Below are 22,187 nucleotides of genomic sequence, written 5' to 3'. Positions count from 1 at the left end.
TAATAAGCTTAGACTCAGATCGAGAAAAACCCTACTTGACGCTCTGAAATATGTCTTTGTTATCGTTAAATAGATTGAACTCCACCAAACAAAGCCTCGAACCGCGATCCAGCCAATTAACACCCTTCAGTTTAGTTATGATCTGCAGATTCTCATCCTTGTCGTAGGTCAGATCAACAGTGTACCCACCAGAGCGATAGAAAGCAAGTAAAGTCAAGATCGGAGTGGCGCCCAGTTCGCCCATCGTTCGGTATCGAGCGCCTTTGTGCGACCCGGTGTTCTCTTCGGCCCCCATGGAATAGGCGGGATAGCAAGAGTTGAAATTCCGAGTAAAGCCACCGTCCACATAACAGCTGTCCTTGCTAACGCGAATCTGCCGTAGGCGTGGTGGTCCAAGCATCAGGTTCTCTTGCAGAAATAAGCGACCCTGGAGATGGGTTGTCAAATAAGAGCTGTTGCCAGCCCATGGGACAGCTCGTGTAGTACCGCTTTGAGCATTACGACTTTGGATGGTGTCGCCGGCATTGTCGCTGAAGTAATCAAGATTTTCGTCTGCGTCGATATCATCGAACCCGCCGTAAAGTGGTCTTGTTCCAGCATCTCCTTTTTTCCTAGAGGATTCATTATTGCTGTCAATATTTCCCTCCTCCACATACAAGATATCTTCACTGGACTTAAATGAGTTCCGATCGGTTTTAGCGTCGTTATCAGATTTGAATAATGCGTTTTTGGAACTGTCTGGGGTCATATCTCCGTGCAATGTATTTATAAAGTTATATACCAAATAGTCCCACCAATCTGGGACGGTGAGAATCTTCTCAAAGGATACCGTCACTGATGGGACCACAGTCAGATTGCGTGTAGTAAACAGTTTCATCATCGTATCGTTAAAGTAGAACATATGAGGGTGACGCACAGACAAAGTTACTGGAAGAAAAATATAGTTCTTCTCAATCAGGGATGGTACAGAAGAAAGAAACGGAAGATACCAATTCCGGCGCTTACTTATAAAATATATATTTTATATAAAATATACCTGTGTCGATTTGACCTAGACCCATACTTAACCAAAGGACCAAGGGATTTCTTTATCCCCCAGAAATACATTTCTTTGAACCCCTCACACGGAGCATTTTAGCTTGCTTATGAAAAAATTAAGATTTTTTTTTTTTTAAATACACTGCATTTGAAAGAAAAATCTTCCAAAATGTAGTGTGAACAATAACATGATAATACAATGTCTACTTAATGTCAAAGAAATGTCAATAAAAGTCAAAGTTTAACTTTGGTTCCGGTGCATGATTGACTGCTTGTGGTATATGAAATAATAAGCTTCGATTTTGTGTTAATCGGTAAAAAAATAAAAGTTAAATATTTATTTTCTCTGGTCATTTAAAATTTAATTTTTAGACAGCCAACAGCCAAGTCGATATAGCAATGTCTATCTTTCCGTCCGTCCGTCTATCCGTCTTGATGAGCGTCTAGTTCTCAGAGACTTTAAGAGCTAGAACAACCAAATTTTGTTTCCAAACCCATGTAATATCACACTGTTACAAGTGAATTTCCAAATTTCGCCCACCTTCCGCTCACAAAGTACGAAAATCTGTGGCATCCACAGCAAACCTACCTCAAACAACTAAAATTGTCGTCAAACCGCTGCACAAACATATAAACACAGTAACGTACTCTAATTGCTAGGTCATTTCTATCTTTATTTTATTTTATTAGCTTTTACTTACATCTATTTAACTTTTTTTTAGATGATCCAGTCCATCCCAAAGGCACTGAGTCCTGGGTCCTGGGAGACCTGGAACTTAAGTTTCTACAGAGGCAGAACACGGAAGTGCCAACGGCAGACTGGAGGATACTGCATGCTGGTAGCCTATTACCCAACGAGGGGGGTAAGCAGATGATCCTCCAGCTCAAGGAGGCGGAAAACATCCTCTACCAGAGATTTGGGAAGATGACGTGGGGCGTACGTAGCGTCTACCCATCCAAGGAATTACTGAATTCCTATAAATCGCCAAAGAGGCGAACGATGAGATAATCAACGAGGAATTTAAAATCCTACTCAGGGATTAAAAGATTAAAAAAATTATAAATACCTTATTATCATTATGAACTAGTTTCTAAGTTTCAATATTATTTGAAAAAACCGACGAAATTCAATTTTGTTTAATGTATATTTACCCAAAAATTTGTATTTTCTTTTCGTGGTAGCAACCCCCAAACATTAAATTAAAAATTTGAAAAAATTGTATAATTTTATTGAATAACAAAGAACAGACTTGGGAGGTGTTCCCTTGAAAAAAAATAAAATATTTTGGTCAAATTTTGTCCCAGCCTAGCGAATACAGAGGGTGGGGTCCTGCCGCCCTTAATGTGGAATCTGGTGGTCGACGACTTAATCAAGAAATTCGAGAGGAGAGCCCCAAAAATAAGCATAATTACTACGGGAGTATGTACATCGACCCTCAGCTCTGTAATGGAATCAAAACTCAGGGATATATGTGAGTGGGCGGAATAAGTTTGACTCAGTATCAACGCGGTCAAGACGGACCTCATCCTTTTTACCAAGAGATACAAGGTACCAACATGGATCCCCCGAAAATTAATAAAACCCTTCTGACCCCAAAAACACAAGTGAAATAAGTACGAGAATTGAAAGAGGCAATAGTAAAGGAGTGGGCGAAATTGGATATATCCTTACTCCTAAAATTGATCCTTTCAATGCCAGGACGCATTACAAAGGTTTTAAATAGCAAATTAGGCCACATTTAGGCAATTTAATACCCTTTAAGAATTTTAAATATAAGTAAATTTAAGAAAATACCATTCTAATTAAATTAAAAGTTCACTTATTTCGTTCCAGAAAATATTCATTTAATTAATTAAAAATATTTCAAATGTATACAAAACTTTTTTTGGCCTTTTTTTACCTGTTATTTTGTTGACTTTAATATAAACGAGAAGGAACGTGTGAGTCGCTTCTAAAGACGCGACTCTACTTATACCCGTACTCAGTCAGTATTTACATTTTTGAACATATGATTTTTTAGAATTTTAGCATTAAAAAAAAAAATTTTAATTTTTACATTTTACATTTTTTTGCTGCATCTGTTATCTACATCTACATATATTATGTATATTCTACATCTAACATGTAGATTATACATGTACCATTTAGATTCTACATCTCCTCCGATAGGGGTTGCTCGCGCACTGAACGCGGCAGAGTGTGCGAGAGAGATGGAAAATGAGTTGCGTTGTCGTTGGAAGGAGTGGGCAGGGGAAGCAACAGAAAATTAATTTCTTCATTCTGGCTATAATTATGATCCGATCTGATTCAGATTCGGCAGTCTGGTAGATATGATCATTCTCTACGATAATGCGTTTTTAGTTTTATCGTATCTTTAAAAATGTGCCTGCCACAGATTTTCGTTCTTTGTGTGGGCGGAAGGGGGCGGGGCGAAATTTTGAAATACACTTGTAGCAGTGGGAGTGAGTCTGGAAACCAAATTTGGTTGCCCTAGTTCTTATAGTCTCTGAGATCTAGGCACTCAACAAGACAGACAGACGGTCAGACGGACAGACAGACATGGCTCTATCGACTCGGCTATTGATGCTGATCAAGAATATATGTACTTTATGGGGTCGGAAACGTTTCCTTCTCTGCGTTACACACATCCACTTTTACCACAAATCTAATATACCCCTTAACTCTTTTTGAGTACGGGTATAAAAAATTAAAGAAATTTAAAAATTTGGAAATTTGAAAATTTTATAAGGGTTTTTATGTATGTAAGGTGACTTCTTTCGCGCACCTTACCTAGGCATAGTAGATAGTGGACATAGTGGACAGCCAACTGGCATGGAGACCCAATGTATTAGAAAGGCTGAAAAAGGCCAAAATTGTGCTATACGCACCCAAAAAGGTGCTTAGCAGCACATTGGACCTGTCACATGCTCTAATGCACTGGATTTACATCTGGGTTCTGCGCAACTCTGCTTTATGGAGTCTTAGTGTGATGGCATGCTACCGAAAAGAGAGGCACAACATGCCCATCGAAAGAACTCCGCGACAGGAAATGCTCTGCATCACGGTGGCGCTGTGTTCAACCCCAACAAAAGCATTCGAAACCATACTCGGAATAAGGGATGGGTATCAATATGGCAATATCGATAAGAAATCGATACGTGAATGCAATATTTAAGTTCAAAATTATATGATATTTAAAGCGATATTTGCCAAAATAATCTATATTTCTTACGATATATCGAACAACATTCTTTTCTCTGAGAAAAAAAAGCACACCTCCTTTCCGTTTGATGTGATTGGTGTTAGAATTGCATTGTTTCGAGTTAAATTTCTGATTGTGTATTTTATTGTATTCTTAAAATAAGCCGTCAAACGTCAACGACTTCAGACGTATTTTTGTATCGCTCCGCCGTTAAAATCGACTCTACTTTTATACCCGACCTCAGTCAGTATATAAATATGTGAGCTTATGATTTTTGTAGAATTTTAAAATTGTTTCGTCATGTTGTCGTCGTAGTCAATGTTTTGTGTTAAGATTATTTTGAATTGTTTGAAGTCTAGTGTAAGTATGTTAGGGCAAGGCGAGGGCGCAATAAAAGCTCTCTCTTTCGGTCAAGGCTTTGCCACCGTAGGCTAGCTAGGTTTAGAAAGAATATGTATGAAGTTTAGAATATAATCCATACATTGAATGGAAATTTTCCCAATGGGCAGTTGGGCTCGCAACCTTCCAAAAGGTATTTTTTGTTCATTTTTTTCATATTTTAGGTTTGGTTAACGAATTTTAGCTCCAAAGTCTCTCCATAGATTTTAATGAGCGATACCTTAAACGACGCCAAATTAACGCACCTATACACTAAAAAATAGAGGACACAAGATATAATTTTTTTTTCGACTTTTCCTGAGTTTTTTAAGTCAAAATTTCGTAAAAAATACCGCACAAAAATCATCATTTTTGCATTTCAATGCTTTATATTTCCCAGACGATAAGCTGTAATCACAAAGTGTTTGGGCTTAACTTCTAGCTGTTTTAATTATCTTTTCAAAATAGCAAAGTTCTTTACAACCAGACGTAAGATACTAGAGCTATGTGAAAAAAACAAGCGCTACCTCTAAAAAAAGCTTTAAAATAAAAAAAACCAGACTTCAAAAATTCTTAAAAAAAAAGTTCTGCCATAGAAAAAAAACCATAATTCTTTAAAAAATTGTAAATCCCCATATCTATCAGAAAAAGTCGGTTTGGATCCTTGAGGAAAAAAAAGTTCGATTTTGTCGAGTAGTGTTATCTCTTATTTTTGAAATCGCACCGTTTAATTGACTGGGCTTTAAAATGTTAGTATTAAGTCGACCATGATTAATATCTATTAATAAGCTTATGATTCCAGATTGTGTTTTCTCGCATTCATCTATTATGTTACTTAATTGTTTGGTTATCATGAAGAATTTGATAGATTCTCTGTACACATTATATGATTCTTGTAGTGTAGCAGTCTCAATTCGCGTATTCATTCCCTTAAAATTCCTATTTACCTCATCAGTGGTTGTTTTTAAATGTTTGTTGTAGAATCGACTAAAGAAGTTTGTTTCTTACTAAGCTCATTCAGATTGTGCTGATTGCTTAATAAGTTTTTTATATTATCCTCCATTTGAACCCTATCGTCTTCATCCATTATACCAAATAAAATATGATATAGGGATCCCATAAATCCAAATGGAGCCCGCTTATTTCGTGCCCTACTTTGAGCCATGAACAGTTTGTTATTTTCTTCCAAGTCTAACACTTTCTTTTCTGTATTTTCCAAAACTAAAAGGCATTGGTCTTCGAAAGTATGAAGCCTTTCGCAAATCAATTTCATTTTCGGAACCAAATCCTTACCCTTTTTTAGCATCTCAAAATAGGTGTCCATATTGTAGAAAAAAGTTTAGATTCCAAGAGGAGGCTACTATTTCAACATCCCCCATTGGATCTAAATATATTGCCGAAGTCTTATTTATTTTTTCTATTGCATATTTTGGTTTATCAACCTTGGGTGCTGAAGAGTATGCAAATACTCCTCTTTCCACTTCACCCAGAAATCTCTTTTTATCTTTTGGATTAGTTTCCACCTATCTAGATTTCCATTTGTTTCATCTGTCATTGGCTCCACTATATCTAATGGTAGTCTTCCAATCAAAAAATGACCTGGGGTAAGAACCTCTTGTTGATCAACTCCATTTTCTGCAGAATATAAAGGTCTTGAGTTCAAACATGCCTCTATTAGGCTGTTGTCCCCGATAACCCTTTTAAGATGATACTTCATGGATCTTACTCCAGCCTCCCAGATACCTCCGAAGTGAGGTCCTGCCGGGGGGAGAAAATGACAATCAATTTTATCTTTTTCAAGTTGCGCAGCAATCATAGTATTTTCTTGGATTGCTGTTACCACATCTTGATCTAACTTTCTTGAAGCTCCTACGAAATTTGTTCCGTTGTCGGAATAGATGTTGGCACATTTACCTCGTCTAGCGATAAATCTTCTAAGTGCTGCTAAAAATGCATCAGAAGTTAAATCACTGACCATTTCTAAATGTATGGCTTTGGTAGCCATACAAACAAATACAGCAATATATCCTTTATATGTCTTTTGCCCACGAGTTTTGGAACATTTGACGTAATAAGGACCTGCATAATCTATTCCAGTATTTAAGAAGGGGTATGTCATTGTAACTCTGTATTGAGGCAAATTTCCCATTATTTGTTGAGCAGTCTTTTGTCTGTATCTTGCGCACTTTACGCATTCTCTTAAATATTTCTTTAACGAATTTCTGAGCCCGAAAATACAATACTTTCTTTGGATATAATTACGCATTAAGTTTATGCCTCCATGTAAAGATTCTTTATGGGCATTCCCTGATACGTGACATTTGTCTAAAATTATTAGATTTTTAACATCAAATTCGGCGGCGGAGTTTTGCAATCTTCCACCCACCCGAAGTATTCCATCCGTGTCTAGAAACGGATTTAAAGACAAAATTCTGTTATTTGCCTTTATTTCTTTGTTGTTTTTTAGGCACTGTATTTCTAAACGGAACTGGTGGTCTTGCTGTTTCTTTATAACAACCTTTTCAGCTAGTTTTAACTCGCTTACTGAGAGAAAAGATTGATATGATTTATTCTTTGTTTTTATATGTATAAATCTAATTGTGTAAGCACTATGCGTATTAGTTTTTTAATACCTCTCTAGTAAATTGTAAATAGGATCGTCTATTTCGTTATTTATTAATGTGTTTATCAGCATAGCTTCCTCTATAGTTTGCTGTTGAGGCCACTGCTCCTTTGATTCAGCTAGCCATTTAGGACCTTTCCACCAAAGATCACAGTTAGTCAATTGGTTAGAACTAATTCCCCTAGATGCTAAGTCAGCTGGATTATCTTCGGACCTTACATGATTCCATTCAGTATTCGTCAATCTCCGAATGTCATCTGTTCTTCGTCTGATAAATTTGATCTTACTTTGGCCACTCTTAATCCATGCTAAAGTGATAGTTGAATCACTCCAAGCATAGATTTCTACCATATTGTCAAAGGATTCTTTTACTCTTTGAATTAATATACTAAATAAATGAGCTGCACACAGCTCAAGTTTAGGGATGGTTTTTATATTTTTAATTGGATTGACTCTACTTTTACTAGCTACTATAGTTAGCATATGCTTTTTCCGAAGCGTCAGCAAACCCATGAAGTTGAATTATTGACAATTCTTTGGACTTTATCCACCTTGGGATTCGAATATTTTCTAAATTTATTAAATTTTTGTAAGTTTCCCAGTCTTTCCTATCTTCTTTCGATAATTCCTGATCCCATTCACTTTTATTTATCCAAAGCCTTTGAATGAAAAGTTTTCCTATAAGAGTCACGGGAGCCAGCCATCCTAAGGGATCATAGATTTTTGATAGTGTCGATAACACAACCCTTTTATTTGTTATTTTGGATGACCCGCAGCTTACATTGAACTTAAATAAATCTTTTTGGGGTTCCCATTTAAGTCCCAGAGTCTTAACACTTTCATTCTCAATAATACTAAGAACTTTATTGTCACCAGTCACCACTTCCACCGTTTCTATTATTTCCGAATTAATGGAAATCCATTTTCTTAAATTAGATCCAACTTTTAGTAGTTCGTTTGAAATTAATTTAATTAAATTTTTTGCGTCTTTTATAGAAAACGCGCCAGTCATTATGTCATCCATGTAGAAATCATTCCTAATTATTTCACTCATTTTTTTGTTCTGGCATTTGTCCGCTATATCCACCAGAACTCTGGTGGCCAAATATGGAGCAGATGCAGTACCATAAGTGACGGTTGTCAATTTATAATTTTTAATTTTTTCTACCGGACAATTTCTCCATAAAATATATTGATATTTTTTATCTTTTTGATCTTTTTCAATTATTTTATCTGACGGTACACTTTTTCGATGTCCGCAGATACAACATATTCCCATTTCCCCACTTAATAATGATATCAAAAATATCTTTTTGAACTCGTGGACCAATCCACATTATATCATTTAAGCTTTTATTACACTACCCGACACGATTTTTCCTCAAGGAACAAAACCAACTTTTTCTTAAAGATTTGGGGCTTAGAAATGGTTTGATGATATTTTTTTTTTTTATAGCAGAACTTTTTTTTGAAGAATTTTTTAAATCTGGTATTTTTTTTTAAGCTTTTTTCAGAGGTAGCGCTTTTTTTTTTACATAACTCTAGTATCTTACATGTGGTTGTAAAGAACTTTGCTATTTTGAAAAGATTTTTTAAACAGCTAGAAGTAAAGCCCAAATACTTTGTGATTACAGCTTACCGTCTGGGAAATATAAAGCATTGAAATGCAAAAATGATGATTTTTGTGGTATTTTTTACGAAATTTTGACTTTAAAAACTTAGAAAAGTCGAAAAAAAAATTATATCTGTGTCCTCTATTTTCTTGTGTATAGGTGCGTTAATTTGGCGTCGTTTAAGGTATCGCTCACTAAAATCTATGACGAGACTTTGGAGCTAAAATTCGTTAACCAAACCTAAAATATGGATAAAATGAACAAAAAATAGCTTTTGGAAGGTAGCGGGCCCAACTGCCCATTGGGAACAAAGCAAACGAGAAAGGGTTGTACATTTGGTACCTGATCACAAAAAAATAGAGGACAAGGGATATAATTTTTTTTCGACTTTTCCTGAAGTTTTTAAAGTAAAAATTTCGTAAAAAATACCACAAAAAAAATCATCATTTTTGCATTTCAATGCTTTATATTTCCCAGACGGTAAGTTGAAATCACAAATTGTTTAGGCTTAACTTCTAGCTGTTTTATTAATCTTTTCAAAATAGCAAAGTTCTTTACAACCAGACGTAAGATACTAGAGTTATGTGAAAAAAAACAAGCGCTAACTCTGAAAAAAGCTTTAAAAAAAAATACCAAACTTCAAAAATTCTTCAAAAAAAAGTTCTGCCATAGAAAAAAACCATATTTCTTTAAAAAAATTTAAAGCCTCATATCTATCAGAAAAAGTCGGTTTGGATCCTTGAGGAAAAAAAAAGTTCGATTTCGTCGAGTAGTGTTATTAGTAGTTTTGGCTGAAGCGTCAAAAACTACTCTTAGCTTGGTCGTTAGGCTTGAATCTCTAATAACTGCCTGATGTGGTTAAAAATATTTACCTTCATTATTTTCTTCGACCATATGTCCTAAATCCATATATTCATTCATGAATTTAGTATAGTCCACCTTAAGTTTTTGATTCCTTTCTAACTTTTTCTCCAAATTCATAAAATGAGCTATTGCTTGTTTCCTTGAATCTCCCAAGGTGACATCTTCTTTAAATGGAATTGACACAATTTATAGCCCATCTGAATCTTTCTTTGTTGTTCTTATGAAGTTGTTTTCACATAATTCAGATTCGATATCATTTTTGTCGTCTTCCTCCATTTCCCAATATCGATCCATATCGTTTAATTCGATAGTGGTTGCAACAATTGCCTCTTTTCCTTTCGATTTTTTACACCCAGAGACAATCCACCCGAAATCCGTTTTTTGACCCAAGAGCCCATTGATTTTAACAATTCCATTCTGTAGAATATGAGCGTATAAATCTGCCCCAATTATAAGGTCAACACGGCCAGGTTTATTAAAATCGGGGTCAGCTAAATTATACTTTTCCCATTTCGATTTGTCAACATTCACGGTGTTGACTGGAAGAGCCTTCATTAATTTTGGCAGTATTATGGCTTCAACCTTTAAAATTTTTTTTAAATCTTCACTTTTAATTTGAAGATTTACTTTGTGCTTCGATATGCACTTCCGCGTGGACGATACGCCACTGATCTCTGTTTGAGATCGAATTTTTTTTAATTTCAGAATCTGCGCAGATTCTTCTGAAATAATTGAACTTTGTGACCCACTGTCAATCAAAGCCCTCAATGTTTCAAATTCTCCATTAGAAGATTTTAGTTGAACACGCGCTGTAGCTAACAACGCTTGTTCCGACGTCATGCAAGTGTTAACTTTTTCACTTTTTTGATTGTTTACATAATTAATATGTAGCATGCTATGGTGATTTCTTTTGCACAGCGAACATGATGTTTCGCTAGTGCATTTTTTACTATGTGTGTGTTTTAGGCATTTAAAACACAGAAACGCTTTCTTAACTTTATCCATTCTTTCAGATGGATTTAAAGCCTTAAATTTGTGACATTGAAATATTGTGTGTCCCATACCTTTGCAAATAGGACAACTATTAGCAGACAACTCTTTTATGTTGTTGCTAAATATTTTTTGAACAGGTTTTTCCTCCTGAATCGAGCTTATCGAATTTAATCGTTGCTCGCAAAAACCCATGACGTAGGATAATTTTTGAATTTCCTTGTTTTTCTTAACATGGCTCTCATATAATTGCAGAGCCTCTTTATTTAATTTTCTGATAATTAGTTGTGCAAAGATTACATCAACCTCATCAGATAATCGTGCCTTTAATTTTATCATGTGAATTGACTCATTTATAGTGTCAATAAACATTCTTAACTGCCTAACTGAGTCCAAACTTAAATTTTGTAGCTCAAGAAGGCGGTTCAATTGATCGGAAAATATTTTCCTTTTATTTTCATACCGCTTGGTTAACAATTCCCAAGCGGTCACATAATTTTCCCCTGAACCTAAAATAAGTGAGAAACTACATTTCTCGCTTCTCCCTTAAGTGAAATCTTAAGGTAATTAAATTTTAAGGTAGGACTTAGATCCTCTTTTAAATGAATAAGTTCGGTAAATAACTCATAAAACAGGTCCCAGTCTTTGGAATCCCCAAAGAATGTGGGTACCTTAATTTTTGGAAGTGTTGGCAAATCATCAATTTTTTTATTTGTAACTTCTCCCATTTTGGCACATTATCCTTCAGTTTTTTCTTCATGATTTTAGTTACAGTTAACACGTCAAATTCTAATTCATTTAAAACATCATCATACATATCAATAGATTCAATCATTTCGTCTTCTTTTATACCAACTACCTTTCTCCAATAAAACATTAACTTTTCTATCCTGAATTCCAAATTTTCCTTTTTTCCGTCATCTATAGCATTAAAAGTTTCATCTAAATACCTTTTTAACTGCTCTATTGATTTTGAAAGTTTGCTAACAGTTTTCGTACCATTCATATCGGAACCAGAAATCGTTTTCTTCTGTCAGAACATAACGCTTTCTGTTCTTGCTCCATATCGACACTTTCACTCATCTGATTCTGACTATCCACTGTACTTTGTATTCTTCCTATTATACCCATCATAGCTGCATAGTGGTTTTTCTTAAAATAGTCGTGATCGACTACACCAATTTTTAAGTGCATATCGTTGTTATTCATACATTCTGCTGTCAACAATTTAACTTCTTTAACCTGCTCACTACTTAAAGTTTCAAATTCTTCTAATACCCTTATCATGGAAGTTATTTCTACCTGGCTTTTTATTAAGGCTATTGTCTCTTTGGAAATCATGATGTGTTTTTTTTTTTAATGTTAAGTATAAATATGTGAAAAATTTAAATGTTAACTAAAATTTATTTGACTTTATATATGTACATATATATATTTTTTTTTAATCTTAAATGAAACTTAGCTGAAGAATCTGAGGTTGTAGTCGGAAGTCGATGCTGACTGCAGTTTGTAATCGATGGGGCTGCAGTTTGTAGTTGTTGCTGTAGTTTCTGTGCCTGCATATCTTAGTTTGTTTTTTTCTCGGTGTTGCAGACGGTGTAATTGCGGCTGCAATTTATTGTTACACTGTTTTCTTTTTTAACTTTGTTATTTTGGTGTTGGTTGATTTCTTTTCTGTCACTGATGATTTTATTTTTGTAGACGAATGATGATGACTTTTTCTTTTAATCTTTTGTTGACGGGGTTCTCTGTAACTTCACTTTTATTTTAATTGCCGATTTCTCGACCACAATGTCACAATTTTTATACGATGTTTCGGCCTCGAATACGCCACTTTAACAATATTTGCACGGTAGCAAAATTATTATTATTTTTAAATTTGTCGATTTCTCGATCAAAATTTCACAATTATTCTTCGATGTTTCGGCCTCGAATGCGCCACTTTAACAATATTTGCACGGGTGCAAACTTATTATTTAACTTTGTCGATTTTGTTACACAAAAACATAAAAGAATCTTGTACATCTTTTTGCTTTTTTTTTTTTATATATAGTCTGTACCTTACCAACAAGGGGGGATACAAGAGTTACTTATTTGGCAACCTGTAGCTGTAAGCACTTGTACTTGACAGAATCTTTAAGGTGCTGGTTTATTCTCTGAGTTGCGTTACCATAAAGGGTGCAGCTGCAAAGATGTCGAAGGACCAAAATGTAAATGCCTTGACCAAACCAAGATGAAAAGACATCTACATTTATTGAGTTCAATATTAAAACTGGATCTTTATTAAAATTGTATGAGATTAGGTAGCTCTACTATGAAGCAAAACTAGGCTTAGGTCTAGTGCCAACGCAGTTGTATGTGTTTGTGTGTGAGCACACTGGAGCTCAGGTAACAAAATAAGATAACACATGTGTGTACAATTGGTGTGACATCGGCGACTAACGCATCGCAGACATCTGTCAGCGTGGGACCTTTTTAAGAGATTTCTCGGCTGTGCACTTAAGAACTAGACAATTTATGAGTTTGTATCAATTTACATTGGTGTACAAGTGCGGTCGTTAAATTTGTTATTATTACCCTTCATGTTTTAGAGCATTCTAAACAGTGGGCATAATTCATATAAAAAGATCTTTAAATGCACCTCTAATGTAACATTAGACAGCTATCCAGCGATTGATACCGATATCGGAAAAGCTTGTCACAAATTCCACCTGAGGGCGCTCGCTCACCACATCAGATCCGTTGATCAGCAAAGGAGTGTAGGTATTACAACTTTCAAGCAGTTTTTCAGTAAGAAGTTTGAAATGCCACCAGTTACTAAGCGAGTGCGTAAAAACGCCGACACTGACCTCAAATCAGCACAAAAAGCTGATTCTCTGTCGCCAAGCCTTCTGCAACTATTGGACAAACGCCTAAAGGAGCAGACGGATCTCATTTCAACAAAAATTAACCGAAAAAGGCACTTTATTGTAACGAACCTTTTTGTCCGCCTTATGTGCGCTTGGCGTACTCAGCGGCTGGCGGGTTCGTTGAAAAAATTTTTGAATGTCGCCTGGTTGACAAATAGACAGACTTGGTCGGCTTCTTTACACACGAGTTCTTTATTGGTATCTTAGGAAATACTTAAGGACGACGACTGAGCCTAATCTTTGGTTTATCACTACGCGACGCTCCTGGCGGCTGTCGGTCCTTCTCGACCACTCGCTGCTGGTACGACTACGATTCCTAGCGTTAGACCCAAATCCGCCGTACTCAGTTCGCACACGACACGTTCGCTCCAACGGATTCTCCCGTTTAGCGAGCGGTACACCAGGTCCTTTCTTCTGACACTCTGAGATGACTTTCGACTTCACTTTATGTTCGCCGATACACGCACTTGCACTCTCCGCACTTGAATCTCCCGAGCCGCTGTCGCGGGCCTCCTTTTATTCCCTCGTTGGCGCACGGCCGCGGCCGTTGCTGCCTAGCATCAATGGGACTTTCCTCCACGCGTCGGCCGTACTTTTCCATCGGCTCGTCTGATGCTTTCCATCTGCTTCGTAACGGGACCCAGCTGGTGGCGTGATCGCATAGCCATAAATGGTCATGCGCTGGACCACTGCCGGCCCGATCCCACTATCCCGCCTCTCTTCCGCGCTCCTCCATTCTCCCTGGTAGCGCCCTCTGATCGCGGCTCTCTCTCCATTGCCCAGAGAATGAGAGAGCCCGTCCCGGTCAATTCACCGTTATCCAGCTATCCGGGTAACCCGGATAGACCTTAACCCCTTAAGGTCCATGCGTGTGAGGGTATCATTCCTCACACTATCTGGATAAATAAAGCAGCTTAGCGACCGGGTGGAGTTCCTTGAAAAGGAGTTGGGCGAGGCTCGAGGAATAACGCAAAGAGTCGCCGATCTGGAAGCTTAGCTAAATCACAAGCTATCTGTGCAGGAAAATGCCACGGTTTCCCCTTTGTTGAAGGTGAAAAATTAAAGCATATTTTCAACACCCTATGCTTCAATTTAAATTTAACCCCAGCGCCTACCATTAAGGAAATCTACCGCATGGGAAAGGGACGGAACCAACCACACTCAATAGTTGATCCAGTAATAATCGTCAAGCTCGATCACTTACGTGATAAGGCTGCGCTGATCAGAGCAATTGGCACGTTAAGGCGAGAAACACTGACCCTCCAGCAACTTGGATTGAACTCCCCGGCCCCCGTTTATGTCAACGAGCAACTCACGAAGGAAAACTATTTGGTTTTCAGGGAAGCTATGAAGCTGAAAAAGGCTCGCGAAGAGGAGTAGTAGATGTCAGGGCAAGCCAAGACGATGAAAAATATTGTTCTAAAAAGCATGAACCACCTTTCCATGATACCAACTGGTTCCTTTCGCCATCAAGAAGATGTTTTTTGTGTGTCTGAAACTTGGTTTGTCTCTGAATGTAGTGATTTGTTAATTGCATATAGTGGTTACAATGTGTTTCGTTCAGATCGTATTGGCCATGCGGGTGGCGTTGCAATTTACACAAGAAAAAATATCCTAACCCAAATTGTCTGCAAACAGCCCCCAGAAAGTGAACTTGAATATATTTTTGTAAAACTGATCGACACAAAAAGCTCAAATAAATTACTACTAGGATGTATTTATCGACCTAATCAGAACGTTGACTATTCCGAATTGACAAATAAAATATCTGACATATTCCTTACATATACTGATATAATTCTGACTGGACATTTTAACTGCGATATATTCAGACAAAGTCACTTGACAGAACATAAAATAAAGTCCAACGCAACTGGTCTAGATAATATGAACCCCAAATTTCTCAAACTTATACTACCATATATTATAATGCCAATTACCCATATATTCAATACTGCTCTAATGACGTCCACGTTCCCTGAAAGATGGAAAGAAGCTAAAATCATACCCATCCCAAAACCAAATTCAAAAGATTATAGACCTATTTCAATTCTCCCAATGCTATCGAAAGCCTTTGAAAGCTTAATGGCAAAACAGATCAGTGACTATCTGACAGAGAACAAAATACTAAATGATAATCAGTCTGGATTTAGGAGAAATAGAAGCTGTACAACAGCCAATACAAAAATAGTAAGGGATATACGAGAAAAAATGGATGAGGGCAAAATAACATTACATTACTTGACTTTAGCAAGGTCTTTGACACCGTTGATCGTGCAATTCTAGTCGAAAAACTACACAACGAGTGCAACTTCTCTACAACGGCTGTAAAACTAATCACCTGTGCAATAGATGACAAACAGTTGTCACAACAACTGCTAAGTCAGCGTCTTTATTTGTTAAACGTGGTGTACCCCAAGGATCAGTTCTTGGACCATTGTTATTCGTTATATATGTGAACGATCTGCCATCTGTTTTTTCTGAGTCTATATGTCATATGTATGCAGATGATGCCCAATTTTATGTTAGTCGACCTCCATGTGAACTAAATGATACTAACTAACGATATAGCAAGATACATTTACGATTTGACGAGGAGAGACAGAATATCAGACATATCTTTTAAGATATTTGAACTTGACTTTATGAAATGGATGGACTATAAAACACTTATTTTCTTACATCAAATAGTTTGCACTAAAGAACCGGCATACCTTTACCAGAAACTTAATTTTGCAACCTCTGCATGAACCAACAACATAAAGCGCATTCGATACAAAACATTGAATTCAGAACGGCAATATTTTATAAATGTAATTCGCATATGGAACCATTTTCCCCATCATGTAAAGTCATAGAGCAACCCAACGAAATTTAGGAAAGGTTTAAAAACACACCTACAATCATAACACATATAAAACTAAAAAAAAAAAAAACAAAACAAAAAAAATATATATAAATATATATGTATATGTCGAATCATAATAATATTTCCAGTGTATTTTGGTCTGTCGGGTGCCTACGAATCCCCTTTTTGATTGTTCTCAGTGTATTATCACTGTTTCCTTTGTGCTTCGCTCTTTTTCGTATGTTTCATCTCCTTGCCGAGTTGAAGTTGTTTCTATGTTGGTCAGGTGTTCATTAGCGAGTGTATTCTGAGAAACTCGCGCGAGAGGATAAAAGGAGCGAGAGAAATGGACGCACGTCGAGCGTGTTCCTCTGCGGTGGTGAGTGTGAGAGAGGCAGATATAGAGACAAAGGAATATTGCGTAACGAGTAATAATTGTCTCGGAGCTCTGGTTTGCAATACCGAGAAAGTAGTTGCGTTAGAGAGTTTGCCCACACCACGAGCCAAGCGGAGTAACTCTCTATTGACGTAGAACCCTAGTTAAAATGGCAGATCCAACCCAGAAAAACATTTATCCAACATATAAAAACCTATAATAAGAATAAAAATGAAAAATTGAGTTTATATTAAATTATATTAAATACAATAATAGATGAAATAAATGAATCTTTATGTATGTAAAATATTTTTTAGAAATAAGATTAAATATTGTAATTGTAACTTTAACTCTTCTATGACTAGTGCATTAAAAATAAGTTTTACTTGTAGCACTAGGAAAAATCAAAAATATATACAAAATAAAAAAATAATTTACAACATAATCTTGATTGAGAATTGTATCAATCGACCTATATATACGCAACCATTTCTCCTGGGGTGGAATTCAAAATAGATGCGTTGATCTAATTGACATCTTTATTTGATCCGGCCAAAATTACTCTTTCCCTCAACTAGTCATGGTTTCTATAATTTTGTAAAATATTTGGAAACACATTCTGAATCAAGTCTTCCTGCGATGACACAAAAGTGGAAAAATTATTTGGAAGCGCTATAAAGCCAAAATTGTCAACGGGAAGTATGCCATTACCAATGTCTTACAGTTTTCTGGAAAAAAATCTGCTGAAACATCGTTTTGCAATTGAACACGTACATTTGTAGTCAATCTAAATGTTTTCACAGAGCGCCACAAATTATATGTTTTCAAACACGCATAAATTTCATCAGCAGCCGTTCCTAAATTTGACTACAGGCAATGTTTGTCTGAAATCACCTGCTAACAATATCAATGCACCATCAAAAAATCGATTATCTCCACGAATATCTTTCAACGTACGATTAAGTGCTTCCAGTGACTTCTTGTTGGCATAGTACACTCATCCCATACAATAAGAGAGCATTGCTGCAGCACTCTCGCCATTGCAGATCTTTTTGAAATGTTGCATGTAGGATTATCGTCAGCCTTCATATTCAAGGGCAACTTAAGGGAAGAGTGCGCTGTGCGACCACCATCCAATAATGTGGCAGCGATGCAGAGGCAGAGCCAATGCGATTCTACCGAAATAGCAAACGTTTTTCCGGTACCTCCAGCTGCATCCAAAAAGAACAGTCTTCGATAGCTCGCAATATTTGGTCGTAAACCGTTTTTTTTATTGATATTTAACCGTGGCTGATTGTTTTGCACAAACGCATTAAGATCGGCGCGATCATACTGTTGTTCACGCTCCAGTTCTATGTTGCAAAAGGACTTGTATTTCACGATTAGGCGCTGTCATACCTAATTGAGCTAATGCTGCTTTGCTTGCCATCATCAAGCAAAGGTCTTCAATAGAAATCAATGCATCGTTGTAAATTTCCGGCGTATAGTCCAGGATTATAGGTTCCTTTGACAAATGATTTTGATGCTTTTGCCACAATTCAGTTGGCTTTGCTGGACTACACGTGGAGATAATAATTGCAAAAAGTGTCCGAATTTTATGTGGACTTGATGAAAATGCTGCATCTTCAAGTGTAAGATCCAAAACATGTCATTCTCAAGCAAATTCAATCGTTCGCATGCTTTGGGATACGTCCCAAACAATTCTTCATCAACAGTTCGCAAAGATTCAAATGATGTTGGTCCACGAACATTTATTAGCAACAATCGCAAATAATAACACTCTTGATTGTTAGGATGATATGTATAAATTTGTCCTATCGCATCTGAGTGAAACAATAATGGCTGACCATGAACGGCTTGTCCGCGTCTTCGCCTTTGAAAAACTTTTAAATTATTCCACGTATAATATTCGGGTACTTCGACGTATAGCAATATTTTCGCAAAATCATCTGATTTACACAACACAAAAAATGCAGTTAGAGTTATTGTTGGTGGTTGCGCAGCTCTTTGCATTGCATTTCCGGGTGTGAAAAAACCGCGTTGAAAACGTTTCAAGATGAACAGCTAAATGAACTACAGTTGGATGCCTATTATGGATTGCGAATGATAATACTGCTTCACTTAAACTGATGTATCTGCCCATTTGAAATTAAATGATTTCATCGGTAACATTGTAGCGGGCCTGAAGCGACCTATAACCCAAAAAATCAATAGGTTTGGCGGGACAAATAAATCGGCTAGAGTTTTAAAAAACCAAGGAATCGATATTGATATTGCCCAGGGATGCAGGTGATCATCGTTTGACAAGAGCAAGTCCAAGCAATGTTAGGTGGGGTTCTCTTAGGGTCGCTTTGACCAACTGACAGGCGCATAGGCGATCAAAATTAGGTAGGGCCTAACGAGTGGTGTCAGATTGACAATTCTTTTCCGTCGTAAACGTTGCTGTGACTTGTTGAGCAACGCGCAGAAAAGTATTGTTTTAAAGTGTCATCCGTGAATAATACCGTCTCAAACAAAGGTGTTATTGTGCAGAAAATATTGATTCCCTAGACTATTGTCGTATTTGTGGTGAGTGCGAGTGAGAAAGTTCTCTGAACGGGGACTTAAATCTGTTTTTCCATAGCGTACTTACTCGCTGGTCCATCTGTTCGTTTAAGAGGGTGGCTGGAAAACAGAGTCAGAAAACTGGTCTCGCCAGCGGAAAAGTGCACGCTATATCGAAAGACCGGACGGTCTTTCACCTATCGCGTGGGAAAGCGACCCACGCCACCTATACGCTCCCCGTATTCCAGTTTCGAGTAAAGTAAGCCGCTAGACGCAGACCGCGAGAAACTGGTCTAGGAAGAGCAGAATAAACCGTTCTACCGCATCGTAGCCTACAAGGAGCACCCTAGACAGGGCACGACACTCATCGCCGGTCCAAGGCGCGTATGAAGGCGTAAGCAGGCGCGAAGAACTCTGCGATGTTCTACTAGAGCCACCTGCGCACAGTGGGCGGCGTTCTATGGGAGAGCGGCCAAAAAGACTTAAAGTTAAGGTAGAGGCTTGAAAGTTTGCATACAATTTTATTTTATTTTCAGCCGGATCGGACTACTATATCCTATAGCTGCCATATAAACCATTTGTATGAAATCGAGTGTTTGTATGAAAAACTTTTTTTTTTATATTTTAATGCAATTAAATATTATATTTCTGCACAAAAAAGAACTTTATGTAAACCGAGCGAGTGTAGTCAAAATCGGGATACTATATCATATAGCTTCCATAGCAACAATTGCAAACAAAAATAATTTTAAAAAAATATACCAGATTCAAATATTAGTAATTTTATTATAACAACAACATACTTTTATGCAAACAAAATAGGAGTCATAACAAAAGAAATGGGCGTGGTAAAAATTAAATAATCAAAAAAAAAAAGGGAAGAAATAATAATTAATCCGATTCTTCTAACAAATCTAATGCAGAATTCATTAAATTTGAATTATATTTGCATGGTAATTTCCTTAGTCCTGTAATAAAGGGATCGGAAGACAAAAGAAGTCTGTTTATTAAATCCGTGTTTGTTGCAATTCGAGATATTTTCCTACTATGTTACTACTACGTTTGGATAGTTGGCTCAACTCGGGAATGTAACCGTTGTTTTCAATGTGCTCTTGCACAACTTCGATATTTTTTTTCAATTTTTCTGCGTTGGTTCCATTTTCTGTGCACCATAGATTAAAAATATATAGGCGTGCAATACACATTTATGAGAAACGCCTAAAAAGTAAATTCCAATGAAATGAATGAATAAGAATGTTACAAATAAGTAAGTAAGAAAGCAACAAACACGAAAGACGAAGATAGAGCAAAATCAAAATACGCAAAAACATAACCTTGAAAAACGTCAGACGTCGTCAGTATATTTACGATTATATACACATCTGCAAATTTCTGCAGCTAATTTTAACGATTATTGTACCTTAAGAATCAGACAAACACAGTAACACACAAACGAATTGTGGAATATTGTGGGATCACAACTAAAACTCCAACTAAACATGAAAAATACGTTTACAAAATACACAAAAAAGGTTTAATCGATCTAAAATACACAAAAAAAATTTAATCAATCAGATTAATTTTACAAGAACAACAACTAAAGTAAATACCTTCAACTTTAAAATTCATTTTAAATAATTAAATTAGGATAACTCTTTCGAACGCCTGACCACTTCTAAAAGAACTTTTGTTTTGATGAAAAGTTAACTTGACGCAACGGCGCTGAAAAATTGAACACGTGTTCTCGCTTTGCATTCTATTTTTAGAAAGTCCAGTTAGATTTCCGGAAAAAATGGTTTGCCATTAAGAAATTTGGACAATTTAAAGAAAAACTGTTTAAATTTTGACTAAAAATTTTTAGATGGATTTTTTGAATTTTGGCCTATGGGCGCACCCACTGTGCTGCGGCTATCGTTTCGCCCCGCATTGGCGTACAACCACGCCGATGCAGAAGACGCCCTCGTATGAGAATCTGGTGTGAGGAGATAGACGCTTCTTCAATCGTTCAATGTTAGATAAAACCAAATTTTTAAGCCCATTTATAGTGCTTCAGTTTGATGAAAATGTTGCATAGTGGCTCTTTCTCGAATATAAGTATTAATGAAGTTCTAATTGTTAAGACTTCTTCAGTTTAATTCATACATTAAAACAAGCATTTCTTAGTTTCAATCCGCTGTTGCATATACTGTTACATTACTATCACTAGTTTAAATTCGCATCTTTTGAGCCAGCGGTAAGTCTTTTTCATATAAAATTAACCTTCATGTAAATCCATAAGAGACTTAAAAGTTATAATTCATATTGAATGATCAGTAGCGAAATGCCGCGCATGTTTTGTGGTTAGAAAACCGAAGCTTATTGAGGAAGAAGAAAATTCAGGGACGTAATATAGCGAATGATTAGGACCATGACCTCTCTGCCGTTTACCTTATAGGGATAACGTTTGTTTTCAGCACCCGGAAGATCTTTCGCCGTTGGAAAATTTTGTTGTGCGTGAGTAAAAAAACCAAAGCTAAACGAGTGCTGTGTTGTGATCTGACTGATCTTTGCGTTGCATTATGATCATGTTATCCTTGATAATAGCCTGTAGTGGCCTGAGCCATATTGATTCCCAACAAGCAGACCGTCCCATTTCTGACCAGAAAGCCTTAGTTATCGGCTGCACTCCGCGACGGAGTTTTTTGCATTCCTCGTCCAAGTTGAATCTTGGGCAGCAGATAGATCCTGAATTTCAATTTGATAGGACATTCCTAATAATGTCGTTAAAAAGAAATTAAGAAAAAAAAAGGATTTTAAAGTAA

The 22,187-nt window shown here is 36.6% G+C and overlaps 1 pseudogene; it reads right to left on the bottom strand.

Moving 5' to 3' along the window:
- Positions 1-22,187, bottom strand: part of LOC121405170 — a 69,002-nt pseudogene that overhangs the window by 1,426 nt on the left and 45,389 nt on the right.

The sequence above is a fragment of the Drosophila obscura genome, unplaced genomic scaffold (assembly GCF_018151105.1).
Source record: "Drosophila obscura isolate BZ-5 IFL unplaced genomic scaffold, ASM1815110v1 contig_75, whole genome shotgun sequence".
Taxonomy (NCBI): Eukaryota; Metazoa; Arthropoda; class Insecta; order Diptera; family Drosophilidae; genus Drosophila; species Drosophila obscura.
The sequence above is the reverse complement of the archived record's forward strand: the minus strand, read 5'-3'. Positions and strand labels throughout refer to the sequence as shown.